Below are 12,529 nucleotides of genomic sequence, written 5' to 3' on the forward strand. Positions count from 1 at the left end.
TAAGTAGGGCTGGGCAAATATTCCTCTTCTTAGCAAAAGCTTTTAATGTCGGTCATTTGTGCATTAGTGAGCAAGTGAGGCAGCCAGCACAGATATTCACTGCAAAGTGGTTGTAGTCTTTTTTTTTTTTTTTTACAATTTCCTTCTTTCATTAGGGGAAGGTTTTTAGCAGGCACATTTACAAAAGCTGTATCTGATTTAATGTGGATTTTCCTTTAATTCTTGCATTTATGATCATGACAGTAGCGACAACCTGACTTAGTACTGCATGCAGTGACTGTCATGGTATTGCAAAAGAAAATATCAGGATATTGTGGGTTTTGTGTCAAGAACTTGTGCTGCAATACATTTTAATCTCTAGGGAGCCTGACCTCACCTCCAACTCAGAAAAGTGCAACAAAATGGACATTCAACCCTGGAATTTCACCTTGCACAAGTTCTCTGACACGAACACACCTGATGTCAAAACAAAATGGCAGTAAACCAGTTTGCCTTTGTATTATTTTTTACTTGATAATCTTTTTGTTTGCAGAGGTGGACAGTAACGAAGTGCATTTACTTGAGTACTGTACTTAAAGCATATACGCAGAGCCATGGCCTCACTTTGAATGCCTTGAGACCTCAAGAATGGCACAGGAATAGTTTTAAGCGTTGTTAATAAATCTAATATAGTAATTTTTACGATTAAAGTGATCTGTATAGGTAGCGCTCTGAGTGAAATGACCTTGACGTCCGTAACGTCACAACAGGAAGTCTATTGGTCTCCTCGCCATTTCCGCTATACTAAAATACAGAGCTGACTGCAACTCTGATCCTCCATTTTGAGCTAATTTATCACCATGCCATGTAGATGCATTTTTGGCTGGTGCAGCAACACGACAAAAGGTGGATTTTCATTGCATTCATGGCTCAAGAATATTCAAACTGCAAAGATTTGGATGCGTTTTGTGAGAAGTTCAAGGGCACACTGGGCGCCTATGAAGTGGTCTCTCCTCTGCTTTGCACATTTTACTGAAGACTCGTATGAAACCTCTGATCTGTTGAGGAGCGTTGGCTATAAGCCTGTATTGGAAGAGGGTGCAGTATCAGTAATTAAAGGAAAAGAAAACAAGAAAAGGAAAGTATTTAATTTTTTTAAAAAGGAAAGTTCAGTTGCACCAGTCCTTCCGGAGTGAGCTTAGAGTTGTTGCAAAAACCCGGGATGGAACGGGATGTGACCTGTCACTTGGGCAGTGACCTCCCCGCAGTTGTTGCTAAAACCGGTGACGTTCCATCCCGGGTTTTAGTAATTGCCTGAGCCGAGCAGTAATGGCGGAGTACTCCATATGTACAAAATAGAGTGAGTGGACCAGATGTCTTTATTTCTATACTGGATATTGCTGCCATCTCGCCCTTATGTGGAAGAAGTGAATGAATGGAGAACTGAACAAACAACTGAAAGTCAGATTGTTTCAGAACAATCTGCCACAAGGTCAGCCTTCAAGAAGCGAGAACACACATGGGTAAGCTTCGACTCTCATTTGGATATAAAACAACAAAAGCATGTTTACTTGCATTTAGATTAATGCATGTAACTTGTGTGTTTAAGTTACTGGTATACGATTATTTAATTTGCTTCAGAATGTGATTCTCAGTTCATCTAGTTATTTAATTAGCCTTTTATGTTTTTATCAGTGAAAAATGCATGCATGTACGTGTATGTTGGGCTCTACATTTACATTAACTTTTGAAACCACTTGTCCTGTCGGGCAAGTTGAAAGGAAATTTACTTGTCTGAATGTGAAGTTGACTTGTCCGAAGAAATATTTGAGAAAAAAAAAACCAAACTATTTGTAACCCAACAATCTTTATTGCATTTGTTTCCGAATTCACAACATATGCATAATATCTATGAATCAAAAGTAATCAATACTTGATATACTGAGGCAAAAGTTCAAAAATATAGTAAAATAGACTGATACCATAATTCACCAATTATTATGCTGAAGTTCAGAAGCAATATATTCCAATAGAGTAGAAATTATGAACATAAAATTTTAAGAACAAAATAACTATACTATGAGATCCAGAAACACTAGCCATTATATATACACAGATCAGTACTCTGCAGTTCAGTAACAAATATCACAAAAAGTAACATTATCATAAAATTTATGACTTGATGAGATATCACTAGTTTGGACAAGAGAAACAAATAACAATGCTACAAATAAAAACTGATAACAAAATTGACTGATTAATACTGTAAATCACTTATTATACACTGAAATCTAGTTATCAAATGACGATAATATATCTTGTTATGAAAACCTCCACACCTCTCTTGACTCACAGATGAATGGATGCAAATAAAGTTTCTATTCATCTTCATCTATCAACCCTTGAGTTCTGCGTGTTCTGACCCCACCCTGAAGCCAACTTCAGGAGGGACATTTTCTGGTATTTCATAATAACTTTCCCCACTCCTACCTCACTCCCTGTCAATCCACACACATGTGGGCGCACATTCCAAGCCCAGCACACCCCGCCACACGCTCGGCTATATAATGAACACCGTCAACAACAATTGAAAGATTTGGAAATTACCACATACTCAACGTAAATATACAGTTGAATAATGATCCCACCAACAGAAATGTCAACAAATCCACGTGTATGACAATTAAAACCAATCATAAACGACCGTTTACTTTTCAACTCAAATACACGAAGCGGTATTGGCCGGTTTCGCAAGTGGAATATTGTGCATGCACACACTGCTCCTTCCGAATAGAAACATCCGGCGATTCATCAAAACAATATGTCGAGTGAGATGCTTCGGAAATCATGTGAATAAACTGATAAATTTGATATGTAACCTGAATATCGGCGTATTTTGGCACTTATCCGATCGGACAAGTAACTGAGACGATGAACTTGTCCGGCATAAAGTATCACTTGTCCCGGACAAGCGTTAATGTCGAGCCCTGTAAGTTAGAACACCTATCCTGTTTTAATGACAGTTAACCCACTATCAGTGAAGTCAAATCAGTCTTAGTTGAGCAAGTCGGTAATGGTATTTCTTACTTTCACCATAAATTTTTATTGATATGACTTTGGTCTATAGCTGTAAAAGGCCTTGGCTTTAAAACCGGTTACTGCAGTGACGTCACGCCCTCAGGCATGGCTAGCTCAGCAGGGCAGCTCGAATGCCAACTTTGCAGTCGATTTTAACTCTCACAAATAAAAAAAAAAAAAATATATATATATATATATATATATATATATATATATATATATATTTTTTTTTTTATTCCCATTTATGCAGCATAGAAGAGTCAAGGATGGAGATACTATCCACTCAGAAATGTATTTAAAAATAAAGGTTCTGCGTATCTGCTTTATAGGAGATATGCAGAACCTTTATTTTTAAATACATTTCTGAGTGGATAGTATCTCCATCCTTGACTTTTGTATGCTGCAAAAATGGGAATAAAAAAAAATATATTTTTTGAGAGTTAAAATCGACTGCAAAATTGGCATTCGAGCTGCCCTGCTGAGCCAGCCAGCCCTGAGTGCGTGACATCACAGCGGTAACTGGTTTTTAGGCCAAGGCCTTTGACAGCTATAGACCAAAGCCAGACTCGGCAGGCGAGAGTGGTTGCAATGGCCTCTTTGTTCAGATTTATTGGAGATTCTTTGGATTCCTCAGATAGTAATACATCTGACTGTGATAGGCCTGAAATTGGAGTGTGTGTACATGCTACTGCTATACACAGAACCATATCTGTTCGAACCATTGGAAAATTAATCCAATAGCAACACATCAGCCATGGAGGCCCCCACCTTACGAAATAAAGCCAAAGAACAAAGCTGTCTAGAGAATTGGATGGAATTGAACTGACAGTCTCATGTGACTCTCATTAAAACAGGATAGGCGTTAGAACTTATGTATGTACATGTATGTTGCATGCATTTTCACTGATAAAACGTAAAAGGCTAATTAAATAATCCAATGAACTGAGACTATCACGTTCTGAATCAAATTAAATAAACTTAAAATACACAATACAATTGCATGTATTAATCTAAATGCAGCTAAACTATGAGTGTTATGTAACCAAATGAGAGTCGCATCTTACCCATCTGTGTTCTCGCTTCTTGTGGCCGATTTGTTTTGAAACAATCTGACATTTGGTTCTTTGTTCATGCACTTCTTCCACGTAAGGGTGAGATGATGTTGCTGAGGCAAGCATATCCAGCGGAGAAATCTGACGACTAGGCCACTCATTCTCCATTTTCTCCATACCGAGTACTTCGCCATTACGGCTTGGCGCACACCCGGGGAAAACTGGTGCAACTGAACTTGCTTTCCTTTTCTTGTAGCTTTCTTTTCCTTTAACTCTTTGTACTGCACCCTCTTTCAATACGGGCTTATAGCCAGCACTCCTCAATAGATCAGGGGTTTTGTACAAGTCATCAGTAAAATGTGCCTGTGAATTTCTTGCAAAATGTGTCCAAATCTTTGCAGTTTGAACATTCTTGGGCCATGAATGCGACAGAAATCCACCGTCTGTCGTGTTGCTGCACCCACCAGCAACACATCTACGTGGCATGGCAATAAATTAGCTCAAAATGGAGGATCGAAGTTGCAGTTAGCTCTGTATAGCGCAAATGGCGAGGAGACCGATAGCCTTCCTGCTGTGACGTCACAGAGGTCAGGGTCATTCACTCAGACTGCTACCTATATGAATCATTTTAATTGTAAAAATTACTCTATTAGATTTATTGTTCACACTTAAGAATGGGGGCGGCATGGTGGTGTAGTGGTTAGCGCTGTCGCCTCACAGCAAGAAGGTCCTGGGTTCGAGCCCCGGGGCCGGCGAGGGCCTTTCTGTGCGGAGTTTGCATGTTCTCCCCGTGTCCGCGTGGGTTTCCTTCGGGTGCTCCGGTTTCCCCCATAGTCCAAAGACATGCAGGTTAGGTTAACTGGTGACTCTAAATTGACCGTAGGTGTGAATGTGAGTGTGAATGGTTGTCTGTGTCCATGTGTCAGCCCTGTGATGACCTGGCGACTTGTCCAGGGTGTACCCCGCCTTTCGCCCGTAGTCAGCTGGGATAGGCTCCAGCTTGCCTGCGACTCTGTAGAAGGATAAAGCGGCTAGAGATAATGAGATGAGAGACTTAAGAATGGCATAGGTATAGTTTTGAGGTCTCAAGGCATTTATAAACAAAAAGTGAGGCCATGGTTCCATGTATCTCCTTTAAGTACACGTTTTGAGTATCTGTACTTTTATTTATTTTAAATTTTTTTTGGGGGGGCAACTTATGACTTCACTCCATTTGAAAGCCAAATATTGTACTTTTTTTTACTCCACTACATTTTTATCAAGGTCCTCGTTACTATAAAGCAGCTTTGAAAGTGGATGTTTTTTTCTTTTCTAAAATGTGATAGGCTGTCTCAGGGTCACCTGCGAAAAAAACCAATCAGTAATCGCTAGGGTCATGTCCACGGATTGTATAAAATCAAGTTCAATGATTTCTCTGCAGCGTTATTTGAACACTATCAGTTGATGGCAGAATGGAAAGAGGCAGTTATTTTGGGGAATGCACACACCCATGGCCATGTTTCAGTTTTCTGAAAGAAATAAAGATTCATTTCGTTTTAGGGCGTATTCACACCTACGTTGTTTGGTCGGGACCAAACGACTAAACGAACCAAATTTCCCTTGGTCCGGACCTTTTGGGTTGGTCTGAATACAAACCACCGAACTCTGGTCCGGACCAAACAAGCGGACCGAGACCGAGCTGCAAGGTCGGACTCGGTCCAGACCAAAGGAACTCTGGTGCGGAGCTTTTGGAGGTGTGAAAGCAGACCGGACCTAATCCGACAGTTTTGCTTTTTTGTACCTCGGGAGCTTCTGTCATTTGTCGAGCATTATGGGAAACAGAGTCTTGACACTCCACCGCAAAGTGCAAACACTGTTTCGGTTGTCAAAGGAACCTTACAACAGTCATTCAGTCATTCAGACCAGTGGTAGGCTAGACTACAGAGTACAAAAAATGAGTAGGGGGCAAACGTGGGCCGAGGAAGAAATGCGTACCCTTGTGGATATATGGGCAGATGTCCACATATTTGAGCTTTTGGAGAGAACACACAAAAATGCCGACGTGTTTGCTGTATTCAGTGAGAAAATGAAGAAGGGGTTCACGCGCTCCCCAGAACAATGTCGGCTAAAAGTGAAGAAACTCCATCAGACCTACATTAAAATCGGGGACGTCCTTTCAAAAAGTGGCGGTACTAGCGACGCAAAAAAGAAATTCATCTATTACGATGGATAAGGCGAATATCCCGACACATACCTCCTCCGTCTTGCGTGAAGAGCCAGAACTGTCACAACATGTGCGCTCATCAGCGCTATCCTCCGTAGCCGCCTTGCCCTTTGTCGTCGTCGTTGATAAATTACTTGTACAACAGCATAGTAATCGCACAATTGTGAAAACAGTAAAAACTGGAAAAAACATATAGCTTTGATGACATTAAAAACAATAACAGCACGGAAAGCCTCCATGACTACTTTTGAACTTGATGCTTTGTGCGCGTGTCGTCTCTGACCAATAGCTGAACGACCTCAGGGCGCGTGGCTTTGTTGACAGATTTTGGTCCGCTTACTAAAATGTACAGTGTGAAAGCGAACCGCACCAAAATGAAAAAATAAAAAAAACCATTTGGTTCGGACCAAAGCAAATGAACTATCGAACTATCCTGGTCTGAATACACCCTTAAATGTTTGCTCCGTTTGTTTAAAACGCAGCACATCACGTCCTACAAAAACTCGCCGTCCAACCTGCGGAAGCATATTGAGGTATATAAACGTTTTATTCCAAGAGAAAGCTTGCAGTGAAGCTGTCTGTGCTTTTTAGAGCTAGCGATAATGTTGCAATAGCTATACAGTCTGGTTAGTCAAATGACTTTCTATGGATTTGCCTGCCAAGTTGCCATAGTCTTGTCCACGGCTAACGATAACACATAACTAGTTAACTTGGACACTGTTGGTTAGCATATAAAAACGGAGTTACGCTCAACATTTTAACTTATCTGAAGTCCTTTCAGAAATGTTTAGGAATAATCTTGCCAAATAAACAAAATGTAAACATCTTTCTTTTTTAGTAACGTTAGCTACGCAGTATGATTTCGAGTTTGAAAAGAGTTTGCTAGCATGTCAGGTGGAGCGTCACTGTCTAACTTGCTTAATGTTAAACCACCATGATTCCACAGATAGTTTCATATGTGCATGAATGCATACACTTGCGCGTGTGTGTGTGTGTGTGTGTGTGTGTGTATATATATATATATATATATATATATATATATATATATATATATATATATATATATATACACACACACACACATATGCATACGAGACCTGTGAGATAGACAGTATTGTACTAGTCAGTCGCAATTTTTTTTTTTTTATGTCAGATGGTCTTTTTTTTTTTTTTTGGTCTTGCTTAAAGCAGTGTTGCTGTTGAGCAGTTATTAAAGCTCAGAGGCAACGGTTTTAATTTTATGCACATTTGAAACTTTATATGTTAAACCCTCTGTAATTTTCTTCTGGTCCCAAGAAGTATTGTTAATAAGTAATAATTTAAATTAAGTTAGCGCGGATCGTGGCGAATTTCTGTCCGCTATTTTCGTGACCGCTCGGCGCGTGACGTCATTTAAGCCAAACAAACCACTTGAGTTGAGCCCACTTCCGTTTTATTTACATTGCCGTTTGGCTTGAGTGCAGACGTGCATTCAGGAATTTCCAAAGAAAACCATGCCTTATTGTTGTGCAGTGAACTGTATCAACGGGACTGGTTCAGGAAGAAGTTTTTACCTTTTTTCCGAGAAAGGAGAAGAGGCAGAGAGAGTGGATTGGCTTTTTCCGGAAGAGAAGAGGTGGAGCGAGAGGATTGGCTTTTTCCGAAAAAGGAGACGAGGCAGAGAGAGCAGATTGTGCGCGTGAAGCCAGAGGGTTGTGTTTTTTTTCCGGAAGAGGAGACGAGGCGGAGAGAGTGGATTGTGCGCGTGAAGCCAGAGGGTTGGCTATTTCCGGAAGAGGCGGAGAGAGTGGATTGTGTGTGTGAGAAACAAAATCAAGCAGTCAAAGAAGAAACGGACCAGCAACACTCGAGCAAAAAGGAGAAGATTGGAGGTAAACATTTTTACTTTTGCTTGCAATTGACAAGTCAAAAATCCTGAGGGATCCTGTACAATCATTGTGGAAATGAGACAAAGGGATATTTCCTCGCTTAGAGTAGGCTATAAATGGTATAATGCCGTGGATGGCAGGCTAATGTGGCACTGTCAAGTAATCGTTACCTATATCCACTAGGGAGGGCGGTTTAATTATTCTTCAAAAGGGCTCTTATTTAGTATTACGACGAAAGTAGGAATTTATCAGGATAAATCGTTTGGGCGCGAGTCTTGTTGAGGTCCGGGGTCATCGCGATCAGAGTCGGCTGAGTCGCTGTCCGATTCCGAGGCTGCACGGTCAAACCAGTGAGCCACATTCACTGATTGCTTCGCAACAGCCATAGGTTCATACATGTATGGTTTCACCTCTCAATATTTAATTTGGAGAGTTCCTACTTCAAAATCGCGATCGCTTTCAGACATTTTACGCAACCTCTCACGACCAAAGTCTGTACACGTGTGCTCGGTTCGCAAGTAAACACAGAGCTGCTCCCAGTCTGTTTGGCTTAAATGACGTTACAATGACAGTCCCCTGGCGGTGAAAGTGCGCATAAGGGATGTAAACAAACCTTCGGAAATTGGGCAAAACAGTATATTTTAACCGTTTGATTCAATTTTAGGGTGCAAATTAGACACTAGGAAGATTTGAATTCAGTTTTTGGGTCATTCTTCTAGACAATAAAGTTGATGTTCTACGTTTCATCTCCGACCATTGCCTATGACCTTTTAAGCTTGAGGTGTGGACCTGGGTTTTAAGCAGGCTGGATTGTCCTTTTTATTTTCTGAGCAAGCTGCATTTACAGTTATTCCACTACCTTCCTGATTTAATATACACATGCGTGTGTGCACACCTGCCAAAGCTGTGTCAGAACACTACCATGCTGCTGTGTGGGGATGGGGAGGAGTGTTGTAATTTTTTTTTTTTTTTTAACTTATTTTTAATTTGACAGCTACATACATACAAACAAACTTAACAAACACATGGGAGATGTATATTATATACAGTTACACTTGCTTGTAATTCTAGAAATTAAAATTTTCTCTTTTTTCCCCCTTCGCCTTCCCTTGATGATTAATATATCTTCGTAAATATCAGTCCATATTCTTGTACTTGTACGTCATATTTCCCCTCGACCAAATCTCGCCTCCATTCCGTTAGCCTTGATCAACATTCTCTTTAGTACGAGTACTTTTCAAGTAAGAAAAGAAAGAAAAAAATAAAATAAAAACCAGTGGAAAAAAAATTATATAAAAATAAATTAAAAAAAAAAAGCCTGCACAGAGTACGTGCACTTTACAAGTGAGAAAATCAACAGTACAGAGTACAAGCGCTCTACACGTGGGAAGAAAAAAAAAACAGTACAAAGTACATGCACTATACAAGCGAGAAAAACAACAGTACAAAGTACAAATCTTTTACAATTGAGGAGAAAGACGCGCTCCAAAAAGGAGAAAAAAAAAGACCGCAGAGTACGTGTACTTTACAAGTGAGAAAATACAGAGTACGTGTACTTTACAAGCAAGAAAAACAACAGTACAAAGTACGAATCTTTTACAAGTGAGAAAAAAGACACGCTCCAAAGAGAAGAAGAGAGAGGGAAAAAAAGTGGAGGAGATTAGAGTTCTGGCATTGCTTGTTTTAATAATGACCATCTTTTATCAAACAAGTCTGTTTTCAACTGTAGTCTTGCTGTAATTTTCTCCATAATAAACACATTTTTTATCCTGTCTCTCCATTGTGTTATACTTCGAGGCTGTGGTTTCAACCAGGAAGCTGTTATTGTCTTTTTTTGCCATCAGCAGCAGGATTCTTAGTAAATATTTAGAGCTCTTGTCTGTCATACTGTCAGGAATTATACCCAAAATGTACAGTGCCGGTTCCATAGGAAAATTAATACCCATAATCTGTTTAATTTCCTTCTGAATATTCTCCCAGAAATCTTTTATTTTTGGGCAATCCCAGAATATATGGGTGGTATCACCCACCGCTCCACACTCCCTCCAGCATAAATCAGTTGTATTGCTATATTTTGATGTAATAAACGGGGTGTTGAAGTAGCACATTTTTACTTTCCAATCGAATTCCCTCCATGTTGGGCTGTTAGTTAGTTTGTGTCCCTCTTTAAATGTTTCCTCCCATTCTTCATCTGATATTATGATGTTGGCTTCCAGCTCCCATTTTTCTTTGATGTCAAAGTTGTTATCATTAGATTCGTGTTGTAGTGCTTTATAGATTTTTGAGATATCCCCTTTTTTTGACTTGTCCTCTGAAAATGACCACAACACTTCCTCTAATTTAGATGGTGTCTTACAAATATTCTCCCATTCCTGATGTGTTTGTAAATAATCTCTTAGCTGTAAGAATTTGTAAAAGTCATTAGCTGGTAAGTTAAATTCTTTTTGGAGTTGTGTGAATGATTTCAATGTTTGTCCCTGAAACATTTGATCGATATATATTAGCCCCTTGTTAGCCCCAGAATCCATGGTAGATGGTACAAAATCTGGGTTCTTTGCTATTTTAGTAGCCCTGCCTACAGAATTCGACAGTTTCAACTTCTTTCGTACTGCTGACCAAATTTTCATTGTTCCCCTGATCATTACCCATTCCCCTGATCATTACCCATGATTACCATTCTGATTCTCCTCCGAGCCTTTTCATTCAAAAATGGGAGTGATTCTAAAGATACCTGCTGACATGCATTTTGTTCCATCTCCACCCACACTGAATCTTTCTCTTTAGTCTCATCTCATTATCTCTAGCCGCTTTATCCTTCTACAGGGTCGCAGGCAAGCTGGAGCCTATCCCAGCTGACTACGGGCGAAAGGCGGGGTACACCCTGGACAAGTCGCCAGGTCATCGCAGGGCTGACACATATTCACACTCACATTCACACCTACGGTCAATTTAGAGTCACCAGTTAACCTAACCTGCATGTCTTTAGACTGTGGGGGAAACCGGAGCACCCGGAGGAAACCCACGCGGACACGGGGAGAACATGCAAACTCCACACAGAAAGGCCCTTGCCGGCCCCGGGGCTCGAACCCAGGACCTTCTTGCTGTGAGGCGACAGCGCTAACCACTACACCACCGTGCCGCCCTCTTTCTCTTTAGTGATCCACATAATTAAGGCTCTGAGTTGTGCTGCCCAATAGTAATTTCTTAAGTTAGGTAAGTTCAACCCTCCCCTCTCTTTTTTACTAAGAAGCGTCTTGTATTTAATTCTTGCTTTCTTATTTTGCCATACAAATTTTGATATAATTTTGTCCAATTTTTTTTTTTTTAGAAAAGCACCAGAAACCACAATAGGCAACGATTGGAACAAAAACAACAGTCTTGGCAATATATTCATTCTTACTGCTTCTACTCTTCCCACCAGATTCAAGGGTAAAACTTCCCATCTAGCCAAATCACCCTTTATTGTAGTTATCAGTTTCCCATAGTTAGCTTCAAATAGCTGTGCTGTATCAGGAGTAATTATACCCAGGTATCTAAACCCTTTTTCAGTCCATTTAAAGTTGACCTTTTCTTTAAGTTCCACTGGACACTTTCCTGAAAGCATCATAGCCATTGATTTGGCTTCATTTGTCAAGTACCCTGATATTTCACCATATTCTTTCAGGTTGTCCAGTAGGGCTGGTATAGACGTGGAGGGCTCACTTACATATGTTAATAAATCGTCCACAAATAACAATATTTTATGATCTATGCCCCCCTCATCTTTTATTCCTTTTATGTTTTTATTTTGTCTTATTGACTCTGCTAACGGTTCAATACTTGCAGCAAACAGCAGCGGACTCAGGCAATCTCCTTGCCTGACTCCTCTTATGAGGTAGAAGAAGTCTGAGCAACAGCCATTGACTCTGGTCCGTGATTTTGGGATTTTTATAAACAGTTTTTACCCAGTCAATAAACTTTGAATGAAATCCAAAAACCTCCAATGTTTGATATAAGAAGTTCCACTTCACGCGGTCAAACGCCTTTTGTGCATCTAGGCTAAGCAGCATGGTCGGTTGGAGGGTGTTTTTAGCACGATAGGAGTCAATGTTCTCCTGATATTGTTAGTCCCCTGTCTTCCCAGAATAAACCCTGTTTGATCTGGTTTGATTAATTTAGTTATATGTTGTTGCATTCTCTGTGCTAGTATGTTTGTTAATATTTTTAAATCATTACAAAGCAAACTGACAGGTCTATATCCCTCACATGAAATCGGATCTTTGCCCTCCTTATGTAGCATGGAAATTATGGCTTCTGACCAAGTATCTGGGGGGGTTTCCTGTTGATAGAGCATAGTTAAAAAACTTTAC

General features: G+C 40.1%; 1 protein-coding gene across 6 annotated transcripts in view; it reads left to right on the forward strand.

Annotated features, from left to right (window-relative positions):
* cers2a (ceramide synthase 2a) overlaps positions 1-12,529 on the forward strand; it is a 111,179-nt gene that overhangs the window by 84,785 nt on the left and 13,865 nt on the right. The gene's annotated exons all lie outside the window — the stretch shown is intronic.

This window comes from Neoarius graeffei, chromosome 22 (assembly GCF_027579695.1).
Source record: "Neoarius graeffei isolate fNeoGra1 chromosome 22, fNeoGra1.pri, whole genome shotgun sequence".
Classification (NCBI taxonomy): domain Eukaryota; kingdom Metazoa; phylum Chordata; class Actinopteri; order Siluriformes; family Ariidae; genus Neoarius; species Neoarius graeffei.